Source organism: Somniosus microcephalus, chromosome 1, assembly GCF_052327205.1.
Source record: "Somniosus microcephalus isolate GS21.2 chromosome 1, FLI_Smic_1.0, whole genome shotgun sequence".
NCBI classification, from domain to species: Eukaryota; Metazoa; Chordata; class Chondrichthyes; order Squaliformes; family Somniosidae; genus Somniosus; species Somniosus microcephalus.
In genome coordinates this window covers 100,207,194-100,229,032 of record NC_140987.1, presented here as the reverse complement: position 1 = coordinate 100,229,032, position 21,839 = coordinate 100,207,194, and the positions used below count along the sequence as shown (strand labels likewise).

The following is a 21,839-nucleotide window of genomic DNA, read 5'->3' as shown; positions in this document are numbered from 1 at the left end:
TGATCAATTTCCCAAATTGCTATCCTTTTGACTTCTGTGACTGGTTTTCTTAGTCTAATTATTTGAGAAAAATTAAAAGTGGAGAATGATTTATTATTTAAGATTGTTTTATGTGCGGGACTACACCAATATTGTTCCTCATTCCATTGGGTGGACAACTAATATTAAGGTGCCTATTAACAGTTTTCAAATGTCTAAATATTGTACAAAACAATATGTGTAAAATGGGATAAATTGATGAATAATTTGGTAATTGTAAATGGCAACACATCTGTGTACGAAAGGCTGATATTTAGAGATATGTATATACATATAAATTCAAGTGTAGCCATTGACCAAATAATATTACCCATAATTATTCCTGGGTAACTAAATATATTATGCTGTATGCTTAATAAATCTTGATCTACTGTATTGCTCAAACATACTGACTGCTGCCTATTGGTGTCTTGTCCAAGAACTCAGAGATCATTAAGATCTTACATCTGGATTAAAATATCCTTCAAGAATATTTTTATCAATTCTTGTAGTTGTTTTATAAGTACATTGTTGCATCCAAGAATAAATGGCCCTCAAATTACACAGGACTGCTCCACCGGCATAAGTGCTGGGGAGCGTCTGCCAAGAACATCCACTGCTGACCTGGCCAAAATATCTGAAGGTCGGGAAAGGTTACCTCATTAGTTTAGGCATACAATGAATGTAACCTTGGGTGACTGCAAAGCAAAGGGACAATTAATGTTGCCCTGGGCAGCCACGTTGGGCATGCCAATGTCTCAAACAGCTTTAGAATTTTTTTCAAGGGCCAATCGACTCCCTTAACGTGGAGGCAGGTTTCTTGGCAATGCCACAATATTCTTCAGGGGCCCAGGCCAGGACCTCCAGGTGGGCCTCACAGCTGCCGGGGCAAGGGCCAATACATCTCGTTGAGCCTGGTATAATGGCTATTCGGCGTAGAAATTCTCCAGATGGGAAAATTCCTAGCCTGGGAAAACCCTCCTCTCTGGCGTCAGGAGCCATGTTGGGGCAGGTGGAGGTTCTGCCCTAACTGACGCTGTGGAAACGACCATCAGGAGCTTGAACTCAGCTTATCTGGGTCCTGGCTTAATGATCGGCTCATCCGTTGCACTCCTGGTAAAATACACACAGTGTGCTGCAAAGGTTGCACATTTTTAGCCTCAATTATTTGATGTGCTTTTTGTTATTGAACACAAGAAAGTGGGACTGTACAGGACTGGAAAAGATGGTTGCGGTCCATCTAGCCTGTTGCAACGTTCAAAAACTTACTTTACTGTACCTCAAATGCTTTGGAAAAATGTGTTGTATCTTACGTATATGCTGGCTATATTCTGAACAATTTAGCCTGGAATGTCTTGTGGAAGTGTAATCGTCAAGCCATTTTGCCGACAGCGGTTTACACTGATATTTCCTGCCAATCTCATTAGCATACACGGTGATGTAAAAAGACTATTGAGCGCTTGGTTTGAGTATAAAACAAGGCTTTAATCAACTGTTTCAAAACCATGAGATTTCTAGTTACATCACTAGTTCCTGGTTACAGAAACATCCTGAGCAAGCTGGTCCCACGCCCGAGTATTTATACTTCTTGGACGGCGCCACCAGCTGGCTGCCCAGTGTTACTTCATGAGTCATGATAAGATTCATGACATCCTTCCCGCCTGAAAGTTTTGGGAGTCCGACGACTTCCTTCTAGTGGATTAGGCAGACCACGAATAGGCGCAGTCTTTTAGATCTTCGCTTGTGGCTGGAAGGCACGTCTCCTCGGACCGTGTCTTGGTCCCTGGGTCGCTTGGTCCGTACGGGTAGATCGACGGGGCCCGTGTCGCCTTGATCAACCTGCGGAAGACTGGGGAGATCGTGACTCCGGGTGCGGGCCCCCACAGGCGCAGAGCTGGCGTCATCTTGGTTGGTAGCTGGGGATTGACCGTCGTCCTGGCTTCGGGTGGTCATCCCATGGGAAGCGCTCGGCTCCCCGAGTTGATCCGGTGGAGTAGCCGGCAGATCCCTTGATGTCCCAGGTAGGGCCTCATCCTCAAAGGAGCGCAGAGCGTCAGCATCATTACCATGGGTTCCTCTACCAGTTGGGTCCATGGGAGCCAGATCTCTGAGTGAAACGGTGGACTCCCAGCCGTCAGGGTACCGCACGTGCGAGTAAGTGGGATTAACGTCCGTTAGTTCCACCTCGTCGACGGGATCGTTTTTGGAAGATCGGACGAATCTTCGGAGCAGCACGGGGCCGGGAGCTGCCAACCATGATGGTAGGGACATCCCATGAGTGGAGCGACACTGGAACCTGAAGAATCATTCGTGAGGAGTGACATTGGTGGACATAGAAAGAAGAAACCTGATGGAATGCAACGCGTCAGGGAGCACAGTTTCCTACTGCTGGTCTGGTAGGTTGCGTGACCTCAGTGCAAGGCGAACAGCGTTCCAAATGATAGCGTTGTATCTCTCAACCTGTCCATTACCAATGGGATGATACGGTGTCATTTTACTTGTGGCGATTCCCCGTTGGGAAAGATAACTTTTGAGTTCGCTTGACATGAAGGAGGGACCCCGATCAGAGTGGATGAAATTGGCCGTACCGCAAAGGGAAAAGACTTGATTGAGGCATTTGATCACTGTGGAAGTAAGCATATTGGGACAGGGGAAAGCAAAGGGAAAGCATGAATATTCGTCCACCATAGTAAGCAAGTAGGTGTTTCGCGTTGAGGAAGGCAATGGCCCTTTAAAGTCAATGCTAAGTCGCTGCATAGGCTGCATAGGCTGCATAGCGTGTATGAGCGAGCCATCTGACAGATGGAAGAATTGTGGTTTTAATTCCACACAAATTCTACAGGTGGAGCATGTTCTTTTCACATTTTCCATAGAAAATGGGAGATTTTTAGATCGCACAAAGTGCAACATACAGGTAATGCCAGGATGGCATAAGTCAGTATGAAGATCCGCAAGAGTCGAAGTTGACATAGAAGAGCAGAATGCACGCGTGAGGGTATCCGGGACTACATTCTCTTTGCTGGGTCGATAACGTATGGTGTAGCCAAAGGCGGCCAATTCCATCCTCCAGAGCTGTATTATGTTATTCTTGATCTTAGTGCATTTCCGGTTATCCAGCATAAAGGCCACGGAGCGCTGATCGGTTATAAGTGTGAAATGGCGGCGAGCGAGAAAATGACTCCATTTACGTACAGCTTCGATGATGGCCTTAGCCGCCTCCTTGACAGGAGGATAATGGAGCTCGCTACCCTGCAAAGTTCTGGACAGAAATGCCACGGGTCAAACACCTTGATTCAAGGTAGCCGAGATCGCCACCTCCGATGCATCGCACTCGACCACGAAAGGAAGATTTTCATCGATGGAACGAAGCGTGGCTTTTTCTAGTTGTCGCTTCAGGAGGTTGAAAGCTGAAATAGCCGTTGCCTCCAACGGAAATGACTTCGCGTGAAGCAGGGGCTGGATCTTGTCAGAGAAGTGGGATATCCACTTCGCATAATAGGCGAACATGCCGAGTGCCCGACGAAGAGAGCCGAGATTCGTAGCGGGAGGGAGCTCCTGAAGCGGACGAAATCGCTCCAGATCCGGTTTGATGACACCGTTGCCCACCCAATAGCCAAGGATGTTGACTGATGGTATTGATTTCACAGATTTGGATTCATTTAAGGTTAAGTTGCGACGACGGAGAACGTCAAAAAATTTCTGGAGTTTGGCATCATGCTCCTTCTGGTCATGACCAGCAATGGTGATATTGTCCAGATATGGAAAAGTGTCCGTTAAGTTCTCCTATTTGACTAGGCTATCCATTGCCCATTGAAAAACGGCCAACCCATTGGTGACCCCAAATGGAAGGCGACAAAACTGATAAAGCCGACCATTGGCTTCAAAGGCCGTATACTTTTTGTCAGAGTCCTTTAATGGTACTTGATGGTATGCGTTCTTTAAATCAAAAGTTGAAAATACCTTGTAGTTGGCAAGGTTATTGACCATGTCATCGATGCATGGTAGTGGGTAGGCATCCAGGTCAGTATACTGGTTAATAGTTTGCGAGTAATCGATGCAAAGACGTTTCTTGTGTTGCTTCAGAGGATTTTTAACAACGACGACTTGAGCCCGCCAGGAAGATGAACATGGCTCAATGATAACGTTAGCTAGAAGGCGAGAGATTTCTGCCTCGATAAAGGATCGATCATCTTGGCTGAAACGTCGTGATTTAGTGACTATGGGCTTACATTGGGGGGAAAGATTGGAAAACAAGGAGGGCTCGTCGAGTGAAGCCACTGAAAGTGCACCAAATGGTACTTTGGATATAGTAAGCTCCGGCTCTGACCCAATGTGGTAAACCACTGTTAACCTGTACATGCCTGTGTGGTAAACCACTGTTAACCCTGTACAAGTCCAGGCATGTCTCAGCCCCTGGCTCCACCCCTAAGCCTGGGTATAAAGGTGACTCACCACCCTTCCCCCGGGAGCTCTTAGGATGGATTCACTAGCAGAGGCATGCTCTAGTTCTTAGTCAATAAAAGCCTACTTCATTTAAGTCCATCTCGTAGTCTTTGGTATTGTTGATAGCGCATCACCCTCCAAACTCGAAAGTGAGTCTTTTGTGTTGTTTCTGGAAATCCTGTCCCAGGAGCACATCACTGCATAGGTTTTTGAGCACCCAAAGCCGGGTGGAGAAATAAGTTCGGCCATTGAGAATAAGGTCAACAAGACAAAAGCTGGAAGAGTTGGTGGTCAGTGTCATCAGAGCCATTGCAATTTCCTTGTCCGAGCGGTAAATACTCAGTTTTAACTTACTGACAGCCCACTCACTAATGAAGCTGTCAGAGCTGCATGAGTCGATTAGTGCACTCAAAATGTGTCCATTTACCGAAACCTTCGTGGCTGCATGGGAGAGACTTTGGGGAAAAACAGCTGTGATGGGAGGAGGGGCAGTTTTACCCTTGACAGCTGTAACCTTAGTAGTGGTTCTTGGGGGAGGAGCAGTTTTATAGATAGTAGCTGCAAAACTAACAGGGGCTCTCGACCGGTATACCTTAGAAAAGTGGCCTTTCTTACTAACAAAGGCTCTTGACTGGCATACCTTAGAGAAGTGACCTTTCTTACTGCAATGTTTGCAGACTGCGTTACAAGCAGGATAAAATTTCCTATAGTGGAATGCACCTCCACAGAAGAAACACTTCCTTCCAGATTGCCAAGATGCCGCTAGGGCAGGGTAGTCATCAGTGAAGGCTTCTAGGGCAGGGTTGTCATCAGCCAGGTGGGAGTCATCATCAGTGAGGGCTTCCGCCCGAGGCCTGTCGAAGGAGTCACTAAAAGTGATAGCAGCAGCCCGTGCACATGGTGAAAGATAGGTATCTGCATTCCTCTTTGCTACGCCCAGAGAGCATGCCTGGTCATAGGCAGCCTGTAACTTGAGGGTTTTATTCTCCAACAGACGCTGACGTATGAAGGGAGATGCAATTCCATTAATAAAGGAATCACGAATTAACTCCTCCTGGTACTGCTCAGCTGTGACAGCTTTAAGATTACAATCCTTGCTGAGCCTGCGAAGTTTCTGAAGGAATTCATCAAGTGATTCCCCGGGTTGTTGTCGAGTTATGGCCAGTAGATGCCGAGTAAAAATTTAGTTTGGGGACTTAACATATAGTTGCTGTAGTATTTGGATAGTGGCGTCATAGTCTACACAGTCTTCAATATAGTCAAACACATGAGAGGATACATAGTTGGCAAGCATTCGTAACTTATTAGGAACATTCTCACCACACTCCTCAAGGAAGTTGCGAAAGGTACGATACCAGTGTTTCCATAACTTAGCAGCTGTAAGTGAATTCGGGTCCAGGTCGAGACGAGCGGGTCTGAGTAGTTTCTCCATGATGGATCGATTACTTCGTCCGAGTTCCCTTCTACGGTTTGAGTCGTAACCGTCTGTTCCCAAGACCACTCAGAGCGTGGAGCAGTTTCAGTTGATTAAATTGATGTAAACAGACTACTGAGCGCTTGGTTTGAGTATAAAACAAGGCTTTAATCAACTGTTTCAAAACCATGAGATTTCTAGTTACATCACTAGTTCCTGGTTACAGAAACATCCTGAGCAAGCTGGGCCCACGCCCGAGTATTTATACTCCTTGGACGACGCCACCAGCTGGCCACCCAGTGTTACTTCATGAGTCATGATAAGATTCATGACACACAGGATCCTAAAAATCGACAAAAACCAGCGGAAAACATCATCAGCAATTAAGGCCCGAGGAAAATGCAGAACTCACACAGTGTATTTCTTCATTAAATATGAAAATTAAAGTTGGCAATTCATTCCTCACTCATACACATTAGGCACAGCCTTTTTGAGAGAAAGCAATCATGGAAGCTTTCCAATTTTTAATTTCACTCATACTGATGCCATATAAAAGCTTTCAAAGAAACCGTGCATTGCAGATCTCTCAGGATAAATTTTTAAAAATTGCTTTGAAAATTGCCGTAAAACATCAAAAATATGACTTTGTTTTTTGCTGCACCTAAAATTCTGGGCATTTTAAACTGGTTCTGAACCAGGGTAATTGCAGGAAATTTGTGTGTATGGCTCTTTAGCCTGCAGCGGAGCCATTATAATGAGCTGAGATGTGTTTGGGGGCTGGCATTGGTAAACGGGTGTAAAAGGGTGAGGAAATTCTGGCATACCGTTATTACCTGCATAACTCGCTTGTGCCCAAATTTCCTCAATCTTTTACATTGGGTAGTTGATTTACACCCTGACTACGGATGTCTCAATAACAGCAACAATTTACTATTATATAACATCTTTAACATAGTAAAACATCTCAAGGCACATCACAAGAGTGTTATCAAACAAAATTTGACACCGAGCCACATAAGGACATACTAGGACAGGTGACCTAAAGCATGGTCAAAGTGGTAGTTTTTAAGGAACGTCTTACAGGAGGAGAGAGAGAGGTAGAGAGGTGACGAGGTTCAGGGAGGGAATTCCAGATCTTAGGGTCTAGGCAAATGAAGGTAAGGCCGCCAACGGTGGAGCGATTAAAACAGGGGAAGCACTCCCGGTCCAGCAATGCCTTGCTTTTAAAATTCTCATCCTTGTTTTCAAATCCATCCGTGACCTCGCCCCTCCCTATCTCTGTAACCTCCTCCAGCCCTACAAGCCTCTGAGATCTCTGCGCTCCTCTAATTCTAGCCTCTTGCGCATCCCCGCCCTGGAATTCCCTCCATAAACCTCTCCGCCTTTCTACCTCTCTCTCCTCCTGTAAAACACTCCTTAAAACCTACCTCTTCCCTGTCTTAATATCTCGTCATATGGCTCAGTGTCAAATTTTGTTTGATAATTGCTTCTGAGAAGCACCTTGGGATGTTTTATTATGTAAATGCGCATATAAATGCAAGTTGTTGCTGTTGTTGAAGTGTTGAAGAAAAATTTTCTTGACAGATCATCCGCATCCCCAGGAAAAGGGCATCCGCAGGCGGAGAGTTGGGCTATTCCCAACTTGTGCCCAGCGAATGCCCGTGAAATTCTTACGCCTGGTAAAAGCAGGCGTAAGGCCTGCTTTTACAACAACAGCAACTTATATTTATATAGTGCCATTAATGTAGTAAAACATCCCAAGGCACGCCACAGGAGTGACATGTGCTAAGGCTAAAAATTTGACACCGAGCCACATAAGGAGAAATTAGGGCAGGTGATCAAAAGCTTGGTCAAAGAGGTAGGTTTTAAGGAGAGTCTTAAAGGAGGAAAGAGAGTTAGAGCAGCAGAGAGGTTTTGGCAGGGAATTCCAGAGCTTAGGGCCTAGGCAAAAGAAGACATGGCCACCAATGGTTGAGCAATTATAATCAGGGATGCTCAAGAGAGCAGAATTAGAGGAGCGCAGATATCTCGGGTGGTTGTGGGGCTGGAGGAGATTACAGAGATAGGGAGGGGCGAGGTCATGGAGGGATTTGAAAACAAGGATAAGAATTTTGAAATTGAGGCGTTGCTCAACGGGGAGCCAATGTAGGTCAGCAAGCACAGGGGTGATGAGTGAACGGGACTTGGTGCGAGTTAGGACTTGGGCAGCCGAGTTTTGGATCACTTCAAGTTTACGTAGGGTGGAATGTGGGAGGCCAGCCAGGAATGTGTTGGAATAGTCAAGTCTAGAGGTAACAAAGGCATGGATGAGGGTTTCAGCAGTGGATGAGCTGAGGCGAGGGTGGAGACGGGCGATGTTATGGAGGTGGAAATAGGCGGTCTTAGTTATGCTGTGGATATGTGGTCGGAAGCTCATTTCAAGGTCAAATATGACACCAAGGTTGCGAACAGTGTGGTTCAGCCTCAGACAGATGTTAGGGAGAGGGATGGAGTCAGTGGCTAGGGAACGGAGTTTGTGGCAGGGACCAAAAACAATGGCTTTGGTCTTCCCAATATTTAATTGGAAAAAATTTCTGCTCAACCAGAACTAGATGCCGGACAAGCAGTCTGACAATTTACACCGTGGAGGGGTCGAGAGAAGTGGTAGTGAGGTAGAGCTGGGTGTCATCAGTGTACATGTGGAAACTGACGCCGTGTTTTCGGATGATGTCGCCATGGGGCAACATGTAGATGAGAAATAGGAGGGGGCCAAGGATAGATCCTTGGGGGACGTCAGAGGTAACGATGCGGGAGCAGGAAGAGAAGCCCTTGCAGGTGATTCTCTGGCTACGATTAGATAGATAAGAATAGAACCAGGCAAGCGCAGTCCCACCCAGCTGGATGACGGTTGAGAGGCGTTGGAGAAGGATAGAGTGGTCAAGCAAGGCTGCAGACAAGTCAAGAAGGACGAGGAGGGATAGTTTACCTTTGTCACAGTCACAAAGGATGTCATTTGTGACTTTGATGAGAGCCGTTTCAGTACTGTGGCAAGGGCAGAAACCTGATTGGAGGGATTCAAACATGGAGTTGCGGGAAAGAAGGGTACGGATTTGGGAGGTGACAACACGTTCAAGGACTTTGGAGAGGAAAGGGAGGTTGGAGATGGGGCATTAGTTTGCAAGGACGGAGGGGTCAAGGGTTGATTTTTTGAGGAGTGGTGATGATGGCAGATTTGAGGGAGAGGGGAACACTACCTGAGAACCAGAGTTTTAAAAAAACAGAAAAATAAAATGTTATCAATAATTTATGCATTTAAAAACCTGTGAAATAAGGTAAGTTTATTTTTAGCCCCTTTAAAACATGTACATTTATTTTTCAAAAAATTACATTTTTGTTTTAAATATTTAATTAAATGCCATTTTAATTAATTTTAAATATGTGATGGTTTTTTAAAATTTATTTGAAGTGTAAAGGTATTTTTCCGTGAATTCCCGTTCAATCCCCAGAAGCATGAATGGGGATTCCCTTCTGTCATTCGTTGGGCAGGCCCACGTAATCCCAGGGGCACTTGTAAACCGCATGCACCCCTGAGATATGTGGGCCTCTTCCCGCGTGTACTCGGAGAGGCCCAGGACCGCGAATCTCTGTACCTCCCGGACCATCGGGAGGATTTTATTTGCCGATCGGAGGCATATCCCCACGGGCCTACCACCTTCTCAGGGCAACTAGGGATGGGCAATAAATGCAGCCTTTCCAGCGTTGTCCACGTCCTGACAACAATTTTTTTTTAATGTCTTTATTCCCATCTCTGTCCCTGTGGGGAAGAAATTCGGTGGCACCCCATTTGGGGTGCTAACTTCGCTGGGGCGCTACTTTTAGCACCCTGAAATAGTTAGCGCCCCTGTGCCGTAAATTCAGTGGTAGCGCCCCAAGCAGGAGGCGGGACACTACTGGAAGTGCTCCACCTCCTTCCTGGGGCGCTACAAGTGAATATAACGGCACTATGTGCAACAGTGCCACGGGCGTCGGCACGTAGCGCCACAGTATTGCAGGCCTCCCTCCCCTGATTAAAGGGGAAGGGCCTAGTGCTGCACGCACCAGGGTCCTGCTGGACCACCAGGAAGCGGGGTATCATGGCTGGCACCCCAATAAAAAAGGGGAAGAGGGCAGGTGCTGGCAGGCGGCCAGAAAAAAAATGTCCGCCCGACACCTGCCCTTTAACTTGCGTCGCTGCAGCTGCAAAAACGCCACCCTGACCCTGTTGGACATAGTGTCAGATGACAGGTTGGGGCGCAACCGAAGTTTGCGGCCGGGGCACGAGCGGGGCGCTGCGCGTGGCGATGACATTCTCGCTGGCGGCGCAGCGCCATGGGGCACAACCGGCTACCGCCGCCGCTAACGTCCCGCTGAATTTAACGGGAGGCGTTAGCGGCGCTGCACCTGGGCGCTAGGGGCTTTGTGTCCCATTAGCGCCCCCCGGGGGTGCTAACGGGAGGCGCAAAGCAACCTAATTTTTCCCTCTGTCTCTCTTTGGCGGTATCTCTGTCTGTCTCTCTGTCTCCATCTCTGTCTCTTTTTCTGTGTCTGTGTGTGTTTATGTGTGTGTGTGTATGTGTATGTGTGTCTCTTTGTTTCTTTTTCCGTGTCTATGGCCTCGATTTTAACTGACCCGCGGAGTCTGGATTGGAGGCGTGCGGGGGGTTAAAGTCCCGAATTCGGGGGTCCCGACACCAACCCGCCTCCATGTAAGTTTCAAAGGAGGCGGGTACCCGCCCCGCACTGGGACCCGCCTACCCAAGGCGGGAAGGGATTAGTGACAATTAACTGCCTGTTAACAGGTAGTTAACAGGCAGTTTTTAGCCTAATCCCTATTTTAAAGCTTGAAGTGTGGGATTCCCGACGGCTCCAAACCACGCCAAGTTAGAGGAGTCGGGCCGTCGGGTTGAAGGACTTGGAGGGGTCGAGATGTCGGTGTTCAAGTGAGTGATGGGTGCATGAGTGCAAAGGTAAGTGTGTTTGGTGTGTCTAAAGTGTGTAAAGAAGTTTAAATTACCTGTACTTACCTTTTTAGCCTTCCTTCCTCTAGGTTTCGGGAGTCCATCATCTAACCGGCACAGAAAGCAGAACGGCTGTGAACTGTCAAAAGTGACAGCCTGCAGCTTTCTGTGCTGGAGAGATTTCTAACTGAGTCTGTGTAGAAGGACTCAGGTTAGAAGTAAGACTGTCAGTGTTTGACAGCTTCAAACAGCTGTGAAACACTGATATTTCATCTGTCAAAACGTCTTGACAGATGAAATTTCAGTCTGTGATGTCACCTGTTGCCGGGTGGCCCTTAATTGGCCTGCTGAGCCCGCTGGGCGGGCTCAACAAGGTCAATCAAGTTAAAATCGCATGGATTGGCCGCATCTCAATGGAGGCGGGACTACAACCCCGAAAGTTGTAGTCCCGCCTCCTTCCAGACTTCTGAGTGAAAATCACCCCCTTTGTGTCTATCAGTCTGTGGACTGAATTTTGCCGGCGCTCAGCGTGCGGGTTTGGAGGCAGGTCCGCTGTCAAAATCCCACTGTAAACTCGTCTCCTTGTCAGTTTCACAAGTGCCGGGTCTGTCATCCCTGAACAGACCCAATACCAAGCGGCGGGTCAGCCAATTTTAGATTGTTAAAAGCTTATTAAAAGGTTGTTAAGAACCATTTTCCCATCTACTTACCATTTTACCAGGTTTTCAACGAGGTTCCTGGAGAGCGGCTATCACATCAGGTAAGTATGTCGGGTTCTCAATGACCGTGGATTGCTGTGAATAGGTGAAAGCTGCAAAAGTGGTATAAAACCTACCATTTCACAGCTGGTCACTTCCTAATCTTAGAAACTGGAGCATTAATGATTTGGCACCCACTTTTGAGCTTTATGCACTTTTGAAGTGTTTGGAGTAATCTCTCTTTCCACTGTCACCTCCTTGGAACAACCTATCTCAACATTAACAGATTACTTCTGTCATCTCAACATCACCTGCCATCTATTCCATCAGCATCGGTGCCCTTGAAAAAAATCTCACCTTGGTCCTCAGAGTCCCAACACGATCAGCCTCAACACCAGCATCACCGGGCACACCAGCAGCACCAACATCCACACCAACCTTCTCCGCAATCAACTGATGCTGCACCGGACACAGGGCATCATCACCCATGCACATTGCTGCCCAGGACGCCAGCGATGGCCTCACCATGTCCAGATTTACTTCACTTGACGCTGTACACCCTGGCTGCCACATGATGCACCAGGTTGGCACCACCCCACACCAGCATCATAAAGCATCCCTACAATGTCCAAGCTATTCCTTTCACACTCATCACCATTGGTGGGGCGGAGGGGGTGGGGGAGGGGTTGGGGGAAAATGTTGTCTCACCACTCACTGCAACTCACGAAGACACTTTCAAAGGTGCACACAAATCTGTCCAAGAAGGCAAAGTGGTGACAATAAGGATTTCAATGCTTGAAAATACATTAACAGAAAGTTTCCACGAACATTGGCTAAAACACCCAAGTGCCTACCCTTGTGTGTTGTTAGTTGGTATGATTGCATTAGGATGAGGGTGAGTGTGAGCTGTGGCTAGTGAGATGGGGAAGTGATAATGTAGATAGAGAGGGATGGGTGGAGGTGCAAGGTAAGTTGATGTGAGTAAGGATCTGCAGGAGTAGGATAGGGAAGGCAGAGTGATGAGGATGTGATGAGTGGCACAGCAGGATGAGGTTGAGCGTGGCTTTGCAGTAACGCTTCATGATCGACTAAGATCATTTTGAAAGGTTTGCGCCACTGCAGCCTGGGCCTCCTCATGACATCCCTGCTTGTGTTCTCCTGTGCAATGTGCAACCAGGCTGCGTTGGTCTCCTGGGGAGGCCTCTTCCCCCCCATTGGAAGGGAAGAGAACCTCCCTGCGTGCTGTCACTCCATCCATAAGCATATGGAGGGAGTCATGGGAGAGCCTGGGTGCAGCCCTGCACCTTTGTGCAGTGCTTGTCAGTGTTTGCAGCACCTCAATGCTGCAGAATAGTGACAGCAGAACTGTCAAAATCAATTTGGGCATGGCCCCTTTAAGGAAACTGGCTGATGACGTGTCATTAAGTGACATCACCAGACCCGCTTAATTGGCCGGGAACCTCACAGGGCGGGCTTAACAAGCCCAATCATCATGAAATCTTGTTGGAGGCCAGGATCGATACAGATGCCAGGTCCCCACACGCCATGGAAGTCGCCCGCCCCAGACCCGCTGAGGTTGGAAAAATCCAGCCTTATGTGTGTGTGTGTCTCTCTCTTTGTCTCTTTCTGTCTGTCTGTGTGTGTGTGTGTGTGCTCTCTCTCTCACACTTTGTGTGTGTGTGTGTGTCTCTCTCTCTCTGCCTCTGTCTGTGTGTTAACAAAAACAAGTTTAAATTTGTCATTAATATGTAATGCCATCAGCAATGTATACTAGATTTACCTATAGGCTCTCAAGCTATAAGAACAAAAGAGAACGTAACAGAATCTTAGCAGTGCTTTCATTTCAAATATTCTAGAGCTCTGGCTTTGGGGAAGTATGTACTAAAATGTTATAACTTGAAACAGGATGGATCCTTGTATCTGTTCACTGTTGTTCCACTAAACCTTACAATTAGTTTTAAAATGGCTCTGGGGGAAGCCCAGAAGCTTGCTCCTTTTGCCCCTGGCCACAATTGGTAACGGTGTGGACACCCAATTGTAAAGGGAGGGAAATTAACTTTTAAAAAGAGGGAGGAGCCCTGATCTTTGCGGAGTTGGCCGATGTGAACCAGGAGGCAGCATGGGTGTTATAACTGTTGGCAGTGCCCAGGAACAAGGAAAGGGGAAATGAGCCCAGGTTCCTGTTTCTGATGATTATCAAATGACCCTGAGGGAAGTTGCACATGTGTATGGACATCAGATGAGGCCTGGACTTGGCTTGGATTGTGATGCTGCCCATGGTGAGTCACCTGCCAACAGTCAATGTCCAGGCTTACTTAGGGACAATGGTCACTTGGGTGAGATGCCTGTTCACTTGCAATCTGAGTTAAAGCCTTCAGGAAAGGAAGGGAGAAAAGGCTTGAAAATTGGCAGAAAAAAGGGAAACATCGTCACAGAAAAAATTCAGCTCTTTGACTGTATGTATGATGTCATCTGCATTCACTTTGAACAAAAATAATCCCACAAGCCGGTAGACTGGATGGAGAAAATGGGAGTTAAAATTCATTGTAACTCTTTGTAATTTCTGCTCAATATGTTCATTGTAGTAGCAGCAGCATGAGTACTGTTGGGGGGATGGCTTATCAGAGGAAGGCAGCAGCAGCCAACTTCCTGGCACCAGGGGTGGCTCTGCTGCACAGCACGGGAGGAAAAAGAGGGGTAGAGCTGTAGTAATAGGGGATTCTATTGTAAGGGGAATAGATAGGCGTTTCTGCGGCCGCAAACGAGACTCCAGGATGGTGTGTTGCCTCCCTGGTGCAAGGGTCAAGGATGTCTCAGAGCGGCTGCAGAACATCTTGGAAGGGGAGGGTGAACAGCCAGTTGTCGTGGTGCATATAGGCACCAACGATATAGGTAAAAAGCGGGATGAGGTCCTAAAAGCGGAATATAGGGAGTTAGGAGGTAAATTAAAAAATAGGACCTCAAAGGTAGTAATCTCAGGATTGCTACCAATGCCACGTGCTAGTCAGAGTAGAAATAGAAGGATATTTCAGATGAATACGTGGCTAGAGGAATGGTGCAAGGGGGAAGGATTCAAGTTCCTGGGACATTGGAACCGGTTCTGGGGGAGGTGGGACCAGTTCAAACCGGACGGTTTGCACCTGGGCAGGGCTGGAACCGATGTCCTAGGGGGAGTGTTTGCTAGTGCTCTGGGGGAGGGTTTAAACTAAAATGGCAGGGGGTTGGGAGCCTGAGCAGGGAGACAGAGGAAAGGGAAACAAGGATAAAAGCAAAAGATAGGAAGGAGAAAAGCAAAAGTGGCAGTCAGAGAAATCAACGGTTTAAATCAAACATGGCCACAGTAAATAATAATTCTAATAGGTCTAAGAGCGTTAAAAAAACAAGCCTGAAGGCTTTGTGTCTTAATGCGAGGAGCATTTGTAATAAGGTGGATGAATTGGCTGCGCAAGTAGAGGTAAACGAATATGATTTGGTTGGGATTACGGAAACGTGGCTCAAGGATGGCCAAGGCTGGGAACTCAACATCCAGGGGTATTCGATATTCAGGAAAGATAGGCAAAAAGGAAAGGGAGGTGGGGTAGCATTACTGGTTAAAGAAGGGATTAACACAATTGTAAGGAAGGATATTAGCTCTGATGATGTGGAATCTGTATGGGTAGAATTGAGAAATACTAAGGGGCAGAAAACGTTCGTGGGAGTGGTATATAGACCTCCAAACAGTAAGGCGGAGGTTGGGGATGGCATTAAAAGGGAAATTAAAGAAGCGTGCAATAAGGGCACAGCAGTCATCATGGGTGACTTTAATCTACATATAGATTGGGCTAACCAAATTAGTAACAATACTGTGGAGGAGGAATTCTTGGAGTGGTTTCCTGGACCAATATGTCGAGGAACCAACCAGAGATCAGGCCATCTTAGACTGAGTATTATGTAACGAGAAAGGATTAATTAGCAATCTTGTTGTACGAGGCCCCTTGGGTCAGAGCGATCATAATATGATCGATTTCTTCATTAAGATGGAGAATGAAGTAGTTGACTCAGAGACTAGGGTCCTCAATTTAAATAAAGGAAACTACGATGGTATGAGGAGCGAGTTGGGTAGGATTGATTGGGGAATGTCACTCAAAGGGTTGACGGTGGATAGGCAATGGCAAACATTCAAAGACCGAATGGATGAACTACAGAATTTGTACATCCCAGTTTGGCATAAAAATAAAACAAAAAAGGTGACTCAACCATGGCTAACAAGGGAAATTAGGGATAGCATAAGATCCAAGGAGAGGACATAAATTGGCCAGAAAAAGCAATACTCCTGAGGATTGGGAGCAGTTTAGGATTCAACAAAGGAGGACAAAGGGATTAATTAAGAAAGGGAAAATAGAATATGAGAGTAAGCTTGCAGGGAACATAAAAACTGACTGTAAAAGCTTTTAAAGATATGTGAAGAGAAAAAGATTGGTGAAGTCAAGCGTAGGTCCCTTGCAGTCAGAATCAGGGGAATTTATAATGGGGAACAAAGAAATGGCAGACCAACTAAATACATATTTTGGTTCTGTCTTCACAAAGGAGGACACAAATAACCTCCCAGAGATGCCAGGGAACATAGGGTCTGATGAAGGGGAGGAACTGAAAGAAATCAGTATTTGTAAGGAAATGGTGTTAAGGAAATTGACGGGACTGAAGGCTGATAAATCCCCAGGGCCTGATAATCTACATCCGAGGCTACTTAAGGAAGTGGCCCTAGAAATAGTAAATGCATTGCTGATCATCTTCCAACTTTCGATAGAATCTGGAACAGTACCCATGGATTGGAGGGTAGCTAATGTTACCCCACTATTCAAAAAAGGTGGTAGAGAAAAAGCGGGGAATTATAGACCGGTAAGCCTGACATCGGTAGTGGGGAAAATGCTAGAGTCCATTATAAAAGATGTAATAGCAGAGCACTTGGAAAACAGTGACAGGATCGGACAAAGTCAACATGGATTTACAAAAGGTAAATCATGCTTGACTAAACTACTGGAATTTTTTGAGGATGTAACTGGTAAAATAGATAAGGGAGAACCAGTGGCTGTGGTGCATTTGGACTTTCAGAAGGCTTTCGATAAGGTCCCGCATAAGGGATTAGCGTGCAAAATTAAGGCACATGGGATTGGGGGCAAGGTATTGACTTGGTTAGAGAACTGGTTGGCGGACAGAAAGCAAAGAGTTGGAATAAATGGGTCGTTTTCCGAGTGGCAGGCAGTGACTAGTGGGGTACCGCAAGGATTGGTCCTAGGACCCCAGCTGTTCACAATATATATTAATGATCTGGACAAGGGAACTAGATGTAATATCTCCAAATTTGCAGACGACACAAAGCTGGGTGGGAGGGTATGCTGTGAGGAGGATGTCGTGAAACTACAGTACGATTTGGACAGGTTGGGTGATTGGGCAGAAACATGGCAAATGCACTATAATGTGGATAAATGTGAGGTTATCCACTTTGGTGGCAAAAACAGGAAGGCAGATTATTATTTGAATGGCAATAGATTGGGAGAAGGGGAAGTGCAAAGAGACCTGGGTGTTCTTGTGCACCAGTCGCTGAAGGTAAGCATGCAGGTGCAGCAGGCGGTTAAGAAGGCAAATGGTATGTTGGCCTTCGTAGCAAGAGGGTTCGAGTACAGGAACAAGGATGTCTTGCTGCAGTTGTACAGGGCCTTGGTGAGACCGCACCTTGAGTATTGTGTGCAGTTTTGGTCGCCTTACCTGAGGAAGGACGTTCTTGCCATGGAAGGAGTGCAGCGAAGATTCACCAGGCTGATACCTGGGATGACAGGAATGACATATGAGGAGAGATTGTGTCGATTGGGCTTATACTCACTGGAGTTTAGAAGATTGAGAGGGGATCTCATCGAAACCTATAAAATTCTGTCAGGCCTGGACAGACTAGATGCAGGAAGGATGTTTCCGATGGCCGGGGAGTCCAGAACCAGGGGTCATAGTCTAAGGATAAGGGGTAAGCCATTTAGGACTGAAATGAGAAGGAATTTCTTCACCCAGAGAGTGGTGAACCTGTGGAATTCTCTGCCACACAGGGCGGTGGAGGCCAGTTCATTAAATATATTCAAGAAGGAGTTGGATATATTTCTTAAGGCTAAAGGGATCAAGGGATATGGGGAGAAGGCAGGGACAGGGTACTGAATTGGATGATCAGCCATGATCTCATTGAATGGCGGAGCAGGCTCGAATGGCCTACTCCTGCTCCTATCTTCTATGTTTCTATGAAGGAAGGCATTTAGCATAGTCTGAGTCACAGCTACATTGTTAAAGAGCCATTGTGAGTCATCAGTTGTTTAAATATGCAAAGGTTATTCAGAGGTGTTTCTCTTATGTGAGCAATTGGAATTAATGTACATTCATTGAGGTTCATAAGGCAAGAAGATAAATATCACCTTTGATACCTTTCATTCAGTGCAGTGCAGCTGATGGCAGACATGCGCTTGGTAATTAAAAAATTAATTGGGTGGCGCACTTAGAAGGAAATTCAGGAAAGAGGATTGTACACACAAACAAAACCTGCCTGATTTTCCACTATGTGGCCTACCAGACCCTGCTGTTTCTAGCTATGGACTGCACTCCTAAATATATTAGAGAAATATATTAGAGAAATGCAGGGAACAGCACCAACCGCTGTACATGGCCTTCTTTGATCTCACAAAGGCCTTCGACACTGTCAACCGTGAGGGATTATGGAGTGTCCTCCTCAAATTCGGCTGCCCTCAAAAGTTTGTCACTATCCTCCGCCTGCTTCACGACAACATGCAAGCCGTGATCCTGACCAATGGTTCCACCACAGACCCAATTCACGTACGAACCGGGGTCAAGCAAGGCTGTGTCATCGCACCAACGCTCTTCTCGATCCTCCTTGCTGCAATGCTCCATCTCACCCTCAGTAAGCTCCCCACTGGAGTGGAGCTAATTTACAGAACAAACGGGAAACTGTTCAACCTCCGTTGCCTCCAGTCCAGATCCAAGGTCGTCCCATCCTCTGTCGTCGAATTACAGTATGCAGATGACGCTTGCGTCTGCGCTCACTTGGAGGTCGAACTCCAAACCATCGTCAACACCTTCACCGAAGCGTACAAGAGCATGGGCCTTACACTAAACATCCGTAAGACAAAAGTCCTCTACCAACCTGCCCCCGCCACACAGTACTGCCCCCCGATTATCAAAATCCACGACAAGGCCTTGGACAACGTGGACCACTTTCCATACCTCAAGAGCCTCCTGTCAACAAGGGCAAACATCGACGACGAAGTCCAACACTGCCTTCAGTGTGCCAGTGAAGCCTTCGGTCACCTGAGGAAGAGAGTGTTTGAAGACCAGGACCTCAAACCCGGCACTAAGCTCACGGTCTACAGAGCAGCAGTGATACCCGCCCTGCTGTATGCCTCAGAGACATGGACCATGTACAGCAGACACCTCAAAGCACTGGAGAGGTACCACCAACGCTGCCTCCGCAAGATCCTGCAAATCCATTGGCAGGATAGGCGCACCAACGTCAGTGTTCTTGCTCAGGCCAACACCCCCAACATTGAAGCTTTGACCACGCTCAATCAGCTCCAATGGACGGGTCACATCGTCCGCATGCCCGATACGAGACTCCCAAAACAAGTGCTCTACTTGGCGCTCCGGTACGGCGAGAGCCCCAGGTGGGCAGAGGAAACGCTTCAAGGACACCCTCAAAGCCTCCTTGAAAAAGTGTAACATCCCCACCGACACCTGGGAATCCCTGGCCCAAGACCGCACAAAATGGAGGAGAAGCATCCGGGAAGGCGCCGAACACCTCAAGTCTCTTCGCCGGGAGCAAGCGGAAGCCAAGCGCAGGCAGCGCAAGGAGCGCATGTCAACCCAAGCACCCCACCCACCCGCCCCTTCAACCACCGTCTGCCCCACCTGTGACAGAGACTGTAGGTCCCGCATTGGACTCATCAGTCACCTGAGAACTCATTTTTATTGTGGAAGCAAGTCACCCTCGGTTCCGAGGGACTGCCTAAGAGAGAAGAGAGGGATTCACCTGCAGGGAACCACTAACATTATAGGAATAAGCTGCTGGACCAGGTATATGTTATTGCAAAAGTTAAATGCAGCCAGACTCTCCCATGTGGGTTATACTGTTCTAACATTGGGTCTCTATTATGTAGTAATACTCGGCAGGCTTACAAAGACTGGCATCCGATGGAAAAAGTAAGCAGGGAGCGTGTCAAACAAATTCTAAACACAATGGATTGTGGTTTGGTGCAATTTTGCGCGGCATTGGGCAGCTATTAACTTCAGCAGTGTGCTAGGCAAGAACCCACACGAGTGCCTTTGGCTAAATTTACAATCTCTGGAAATTAATAGGTTACCATAATATTAAACGGAGGGATTTAGTGCCCAGTTTAGTAGCAATTGAATTGGCGTGTGTTGGAGATAGCCAGGAGGGAGGAATTTTAAAACCAGCAATTAGGTGCTTATCAGTGAGAAGAATCAAGTGATGAGGGTTACAAAATATACTGAAAGATCAGTAGATCAGAAAGCCAGTTGGTCTAACCTGCTGGCCATGCAGGATAATAGTGCTATTTTCCTAGCTGGTGGGTAACTGGTATTGAAACCATTTTGATGACTTAGAAGGTATGTAATGAAAATGTTTGAAACTCCAATTTCTGTAACACATTCGTGGGGGTAGGCGGTGGGGACAGTACAGCTGTGGAAATAAAGATTATAGGTATGATTTTCCTGGGTAGTCATGTTGGTAAACCTGGGTGGATGGGATATAAAAATTGGGTAGGATCAATTTTGCGAGATCCCATCACCACTGTCACCACGCTGAAGATTTTATGCTGTAATTGATGCTGGGTGTATAATGCATCTCTCAAATATATGTAGGCATATTATAATAATAAGAAAATAATGTTGTTATACAGTGTATTTCCAATCATTTGCATCCTAGCAATATAACATCCCATGAGTATAAATCATGGAATGTTTTTGTTGAGACTATATAGAGTCTTCTAGTCAGATTGCAATATGAATATTTGTCTAGTTTTGCTCATCAAGAAATGAGGGAGACATTCAGGCCCTGCAGCCAGTGCAAAGACCAGCCAGAAGACAATCCTTAGTGTCAGAAGATTGAATTATGTGGAAAGACTTGAGAAAATTGGGCTCTTTGATCTTAAAGAGGTGATTGAGAGGGAACCTTGTAAATTTGCATGAGCTAGCAATGGCATAGAAAAGGTATGTGTGGAGCACTATTTCAAGATAAACCTACTGATTTTAGAAATATGGTTGAGCATTCTATTTGTTTCATTGATTACTGCTCCACTGCGAATGAAGTTGTCAATACCCCAGATCTCTTTTAACTTAACCATCAACATAAACCTGGACATTTGGACTGGGGAACTTAAGTTCAAACTGATGTAAGGCAAGTTTAGGACTGATTTTAGGATTTTTTTCTTGAGTAGTGGAGGCTTAAAGCAGAATAATATTAAAAGTACTTTCACAATATATTAGTGCAGCTAAATAAGCCCAGCTCCTTATCCTTATTAATATTGTTGACCTCTTAAAATGTTGGCCTACAATTCTGCCGTAGGCATAAAGGAGGCAATAGCAGCAATGTGAATGGAAGAGTTGGTGCATAGATATTGGTCTCCCCTGACCCACACTGAAGGAGTGTCAAATACAATAGTGTTTGAGGGACAGTTGGATGCTGTGATGGGGATAAACTGAAGGATTTCCAAATGGATTAACTGAGATTAGCAGAATGGTCTTCCTCATCTATATTTACCTTATAAGATAAAGCTGGTTAATAAAGAAAGAAAAAATATATATAATCTGGTAAGATTGTGAAGGCTTGAGTTACAGTCATGCTCTGTAAACTAAGATAATTAACAATAAAGATTATTACTGAATGCAAGACTAGTATAAACACAGCTACAGTCAAATCCTGCTTAAGCTGTTTCATCAGCACATATATGGTTGGTGATAGGTCTAGAAATTCTTTTGTGACCATTTTTGGTGCAAATTATAATTTAAACAAGTAAGAGACAGTTACATTAAAAAAGTTTACTTAAGAATCTGTCTTCACCCAAGTAGGACAATATTTAATATTTTCTCTTTTCAAACAATAGAATCATTTGATTTATAGACTTAGTTGTTGTATTTTGTACTAAATTTATTTTATGTTCATCACAAACAAAGTCCTAGAACTCCCTCCCTAGCAGCACTGTGGGAGTACCTTCACCACACGGACTGCAGCCGTTCAAGAAGGCA

The 21,839-nt window shown here is 46.1% G+C and overlaps 1 protein-coding gene across 3 annotated transcripts in view; it reads left to right on the top strand.

Moving 5' to 3' along the window:
• The window catches only part of dock8 (dedicator of cytokinesis 8), a 430,422-nt gene that overhangs the window by 116,274 nt on the left and 292,309 nt on the right, over window positions 1-21,839 (top strand). The window lies entirely within an intron of this gene.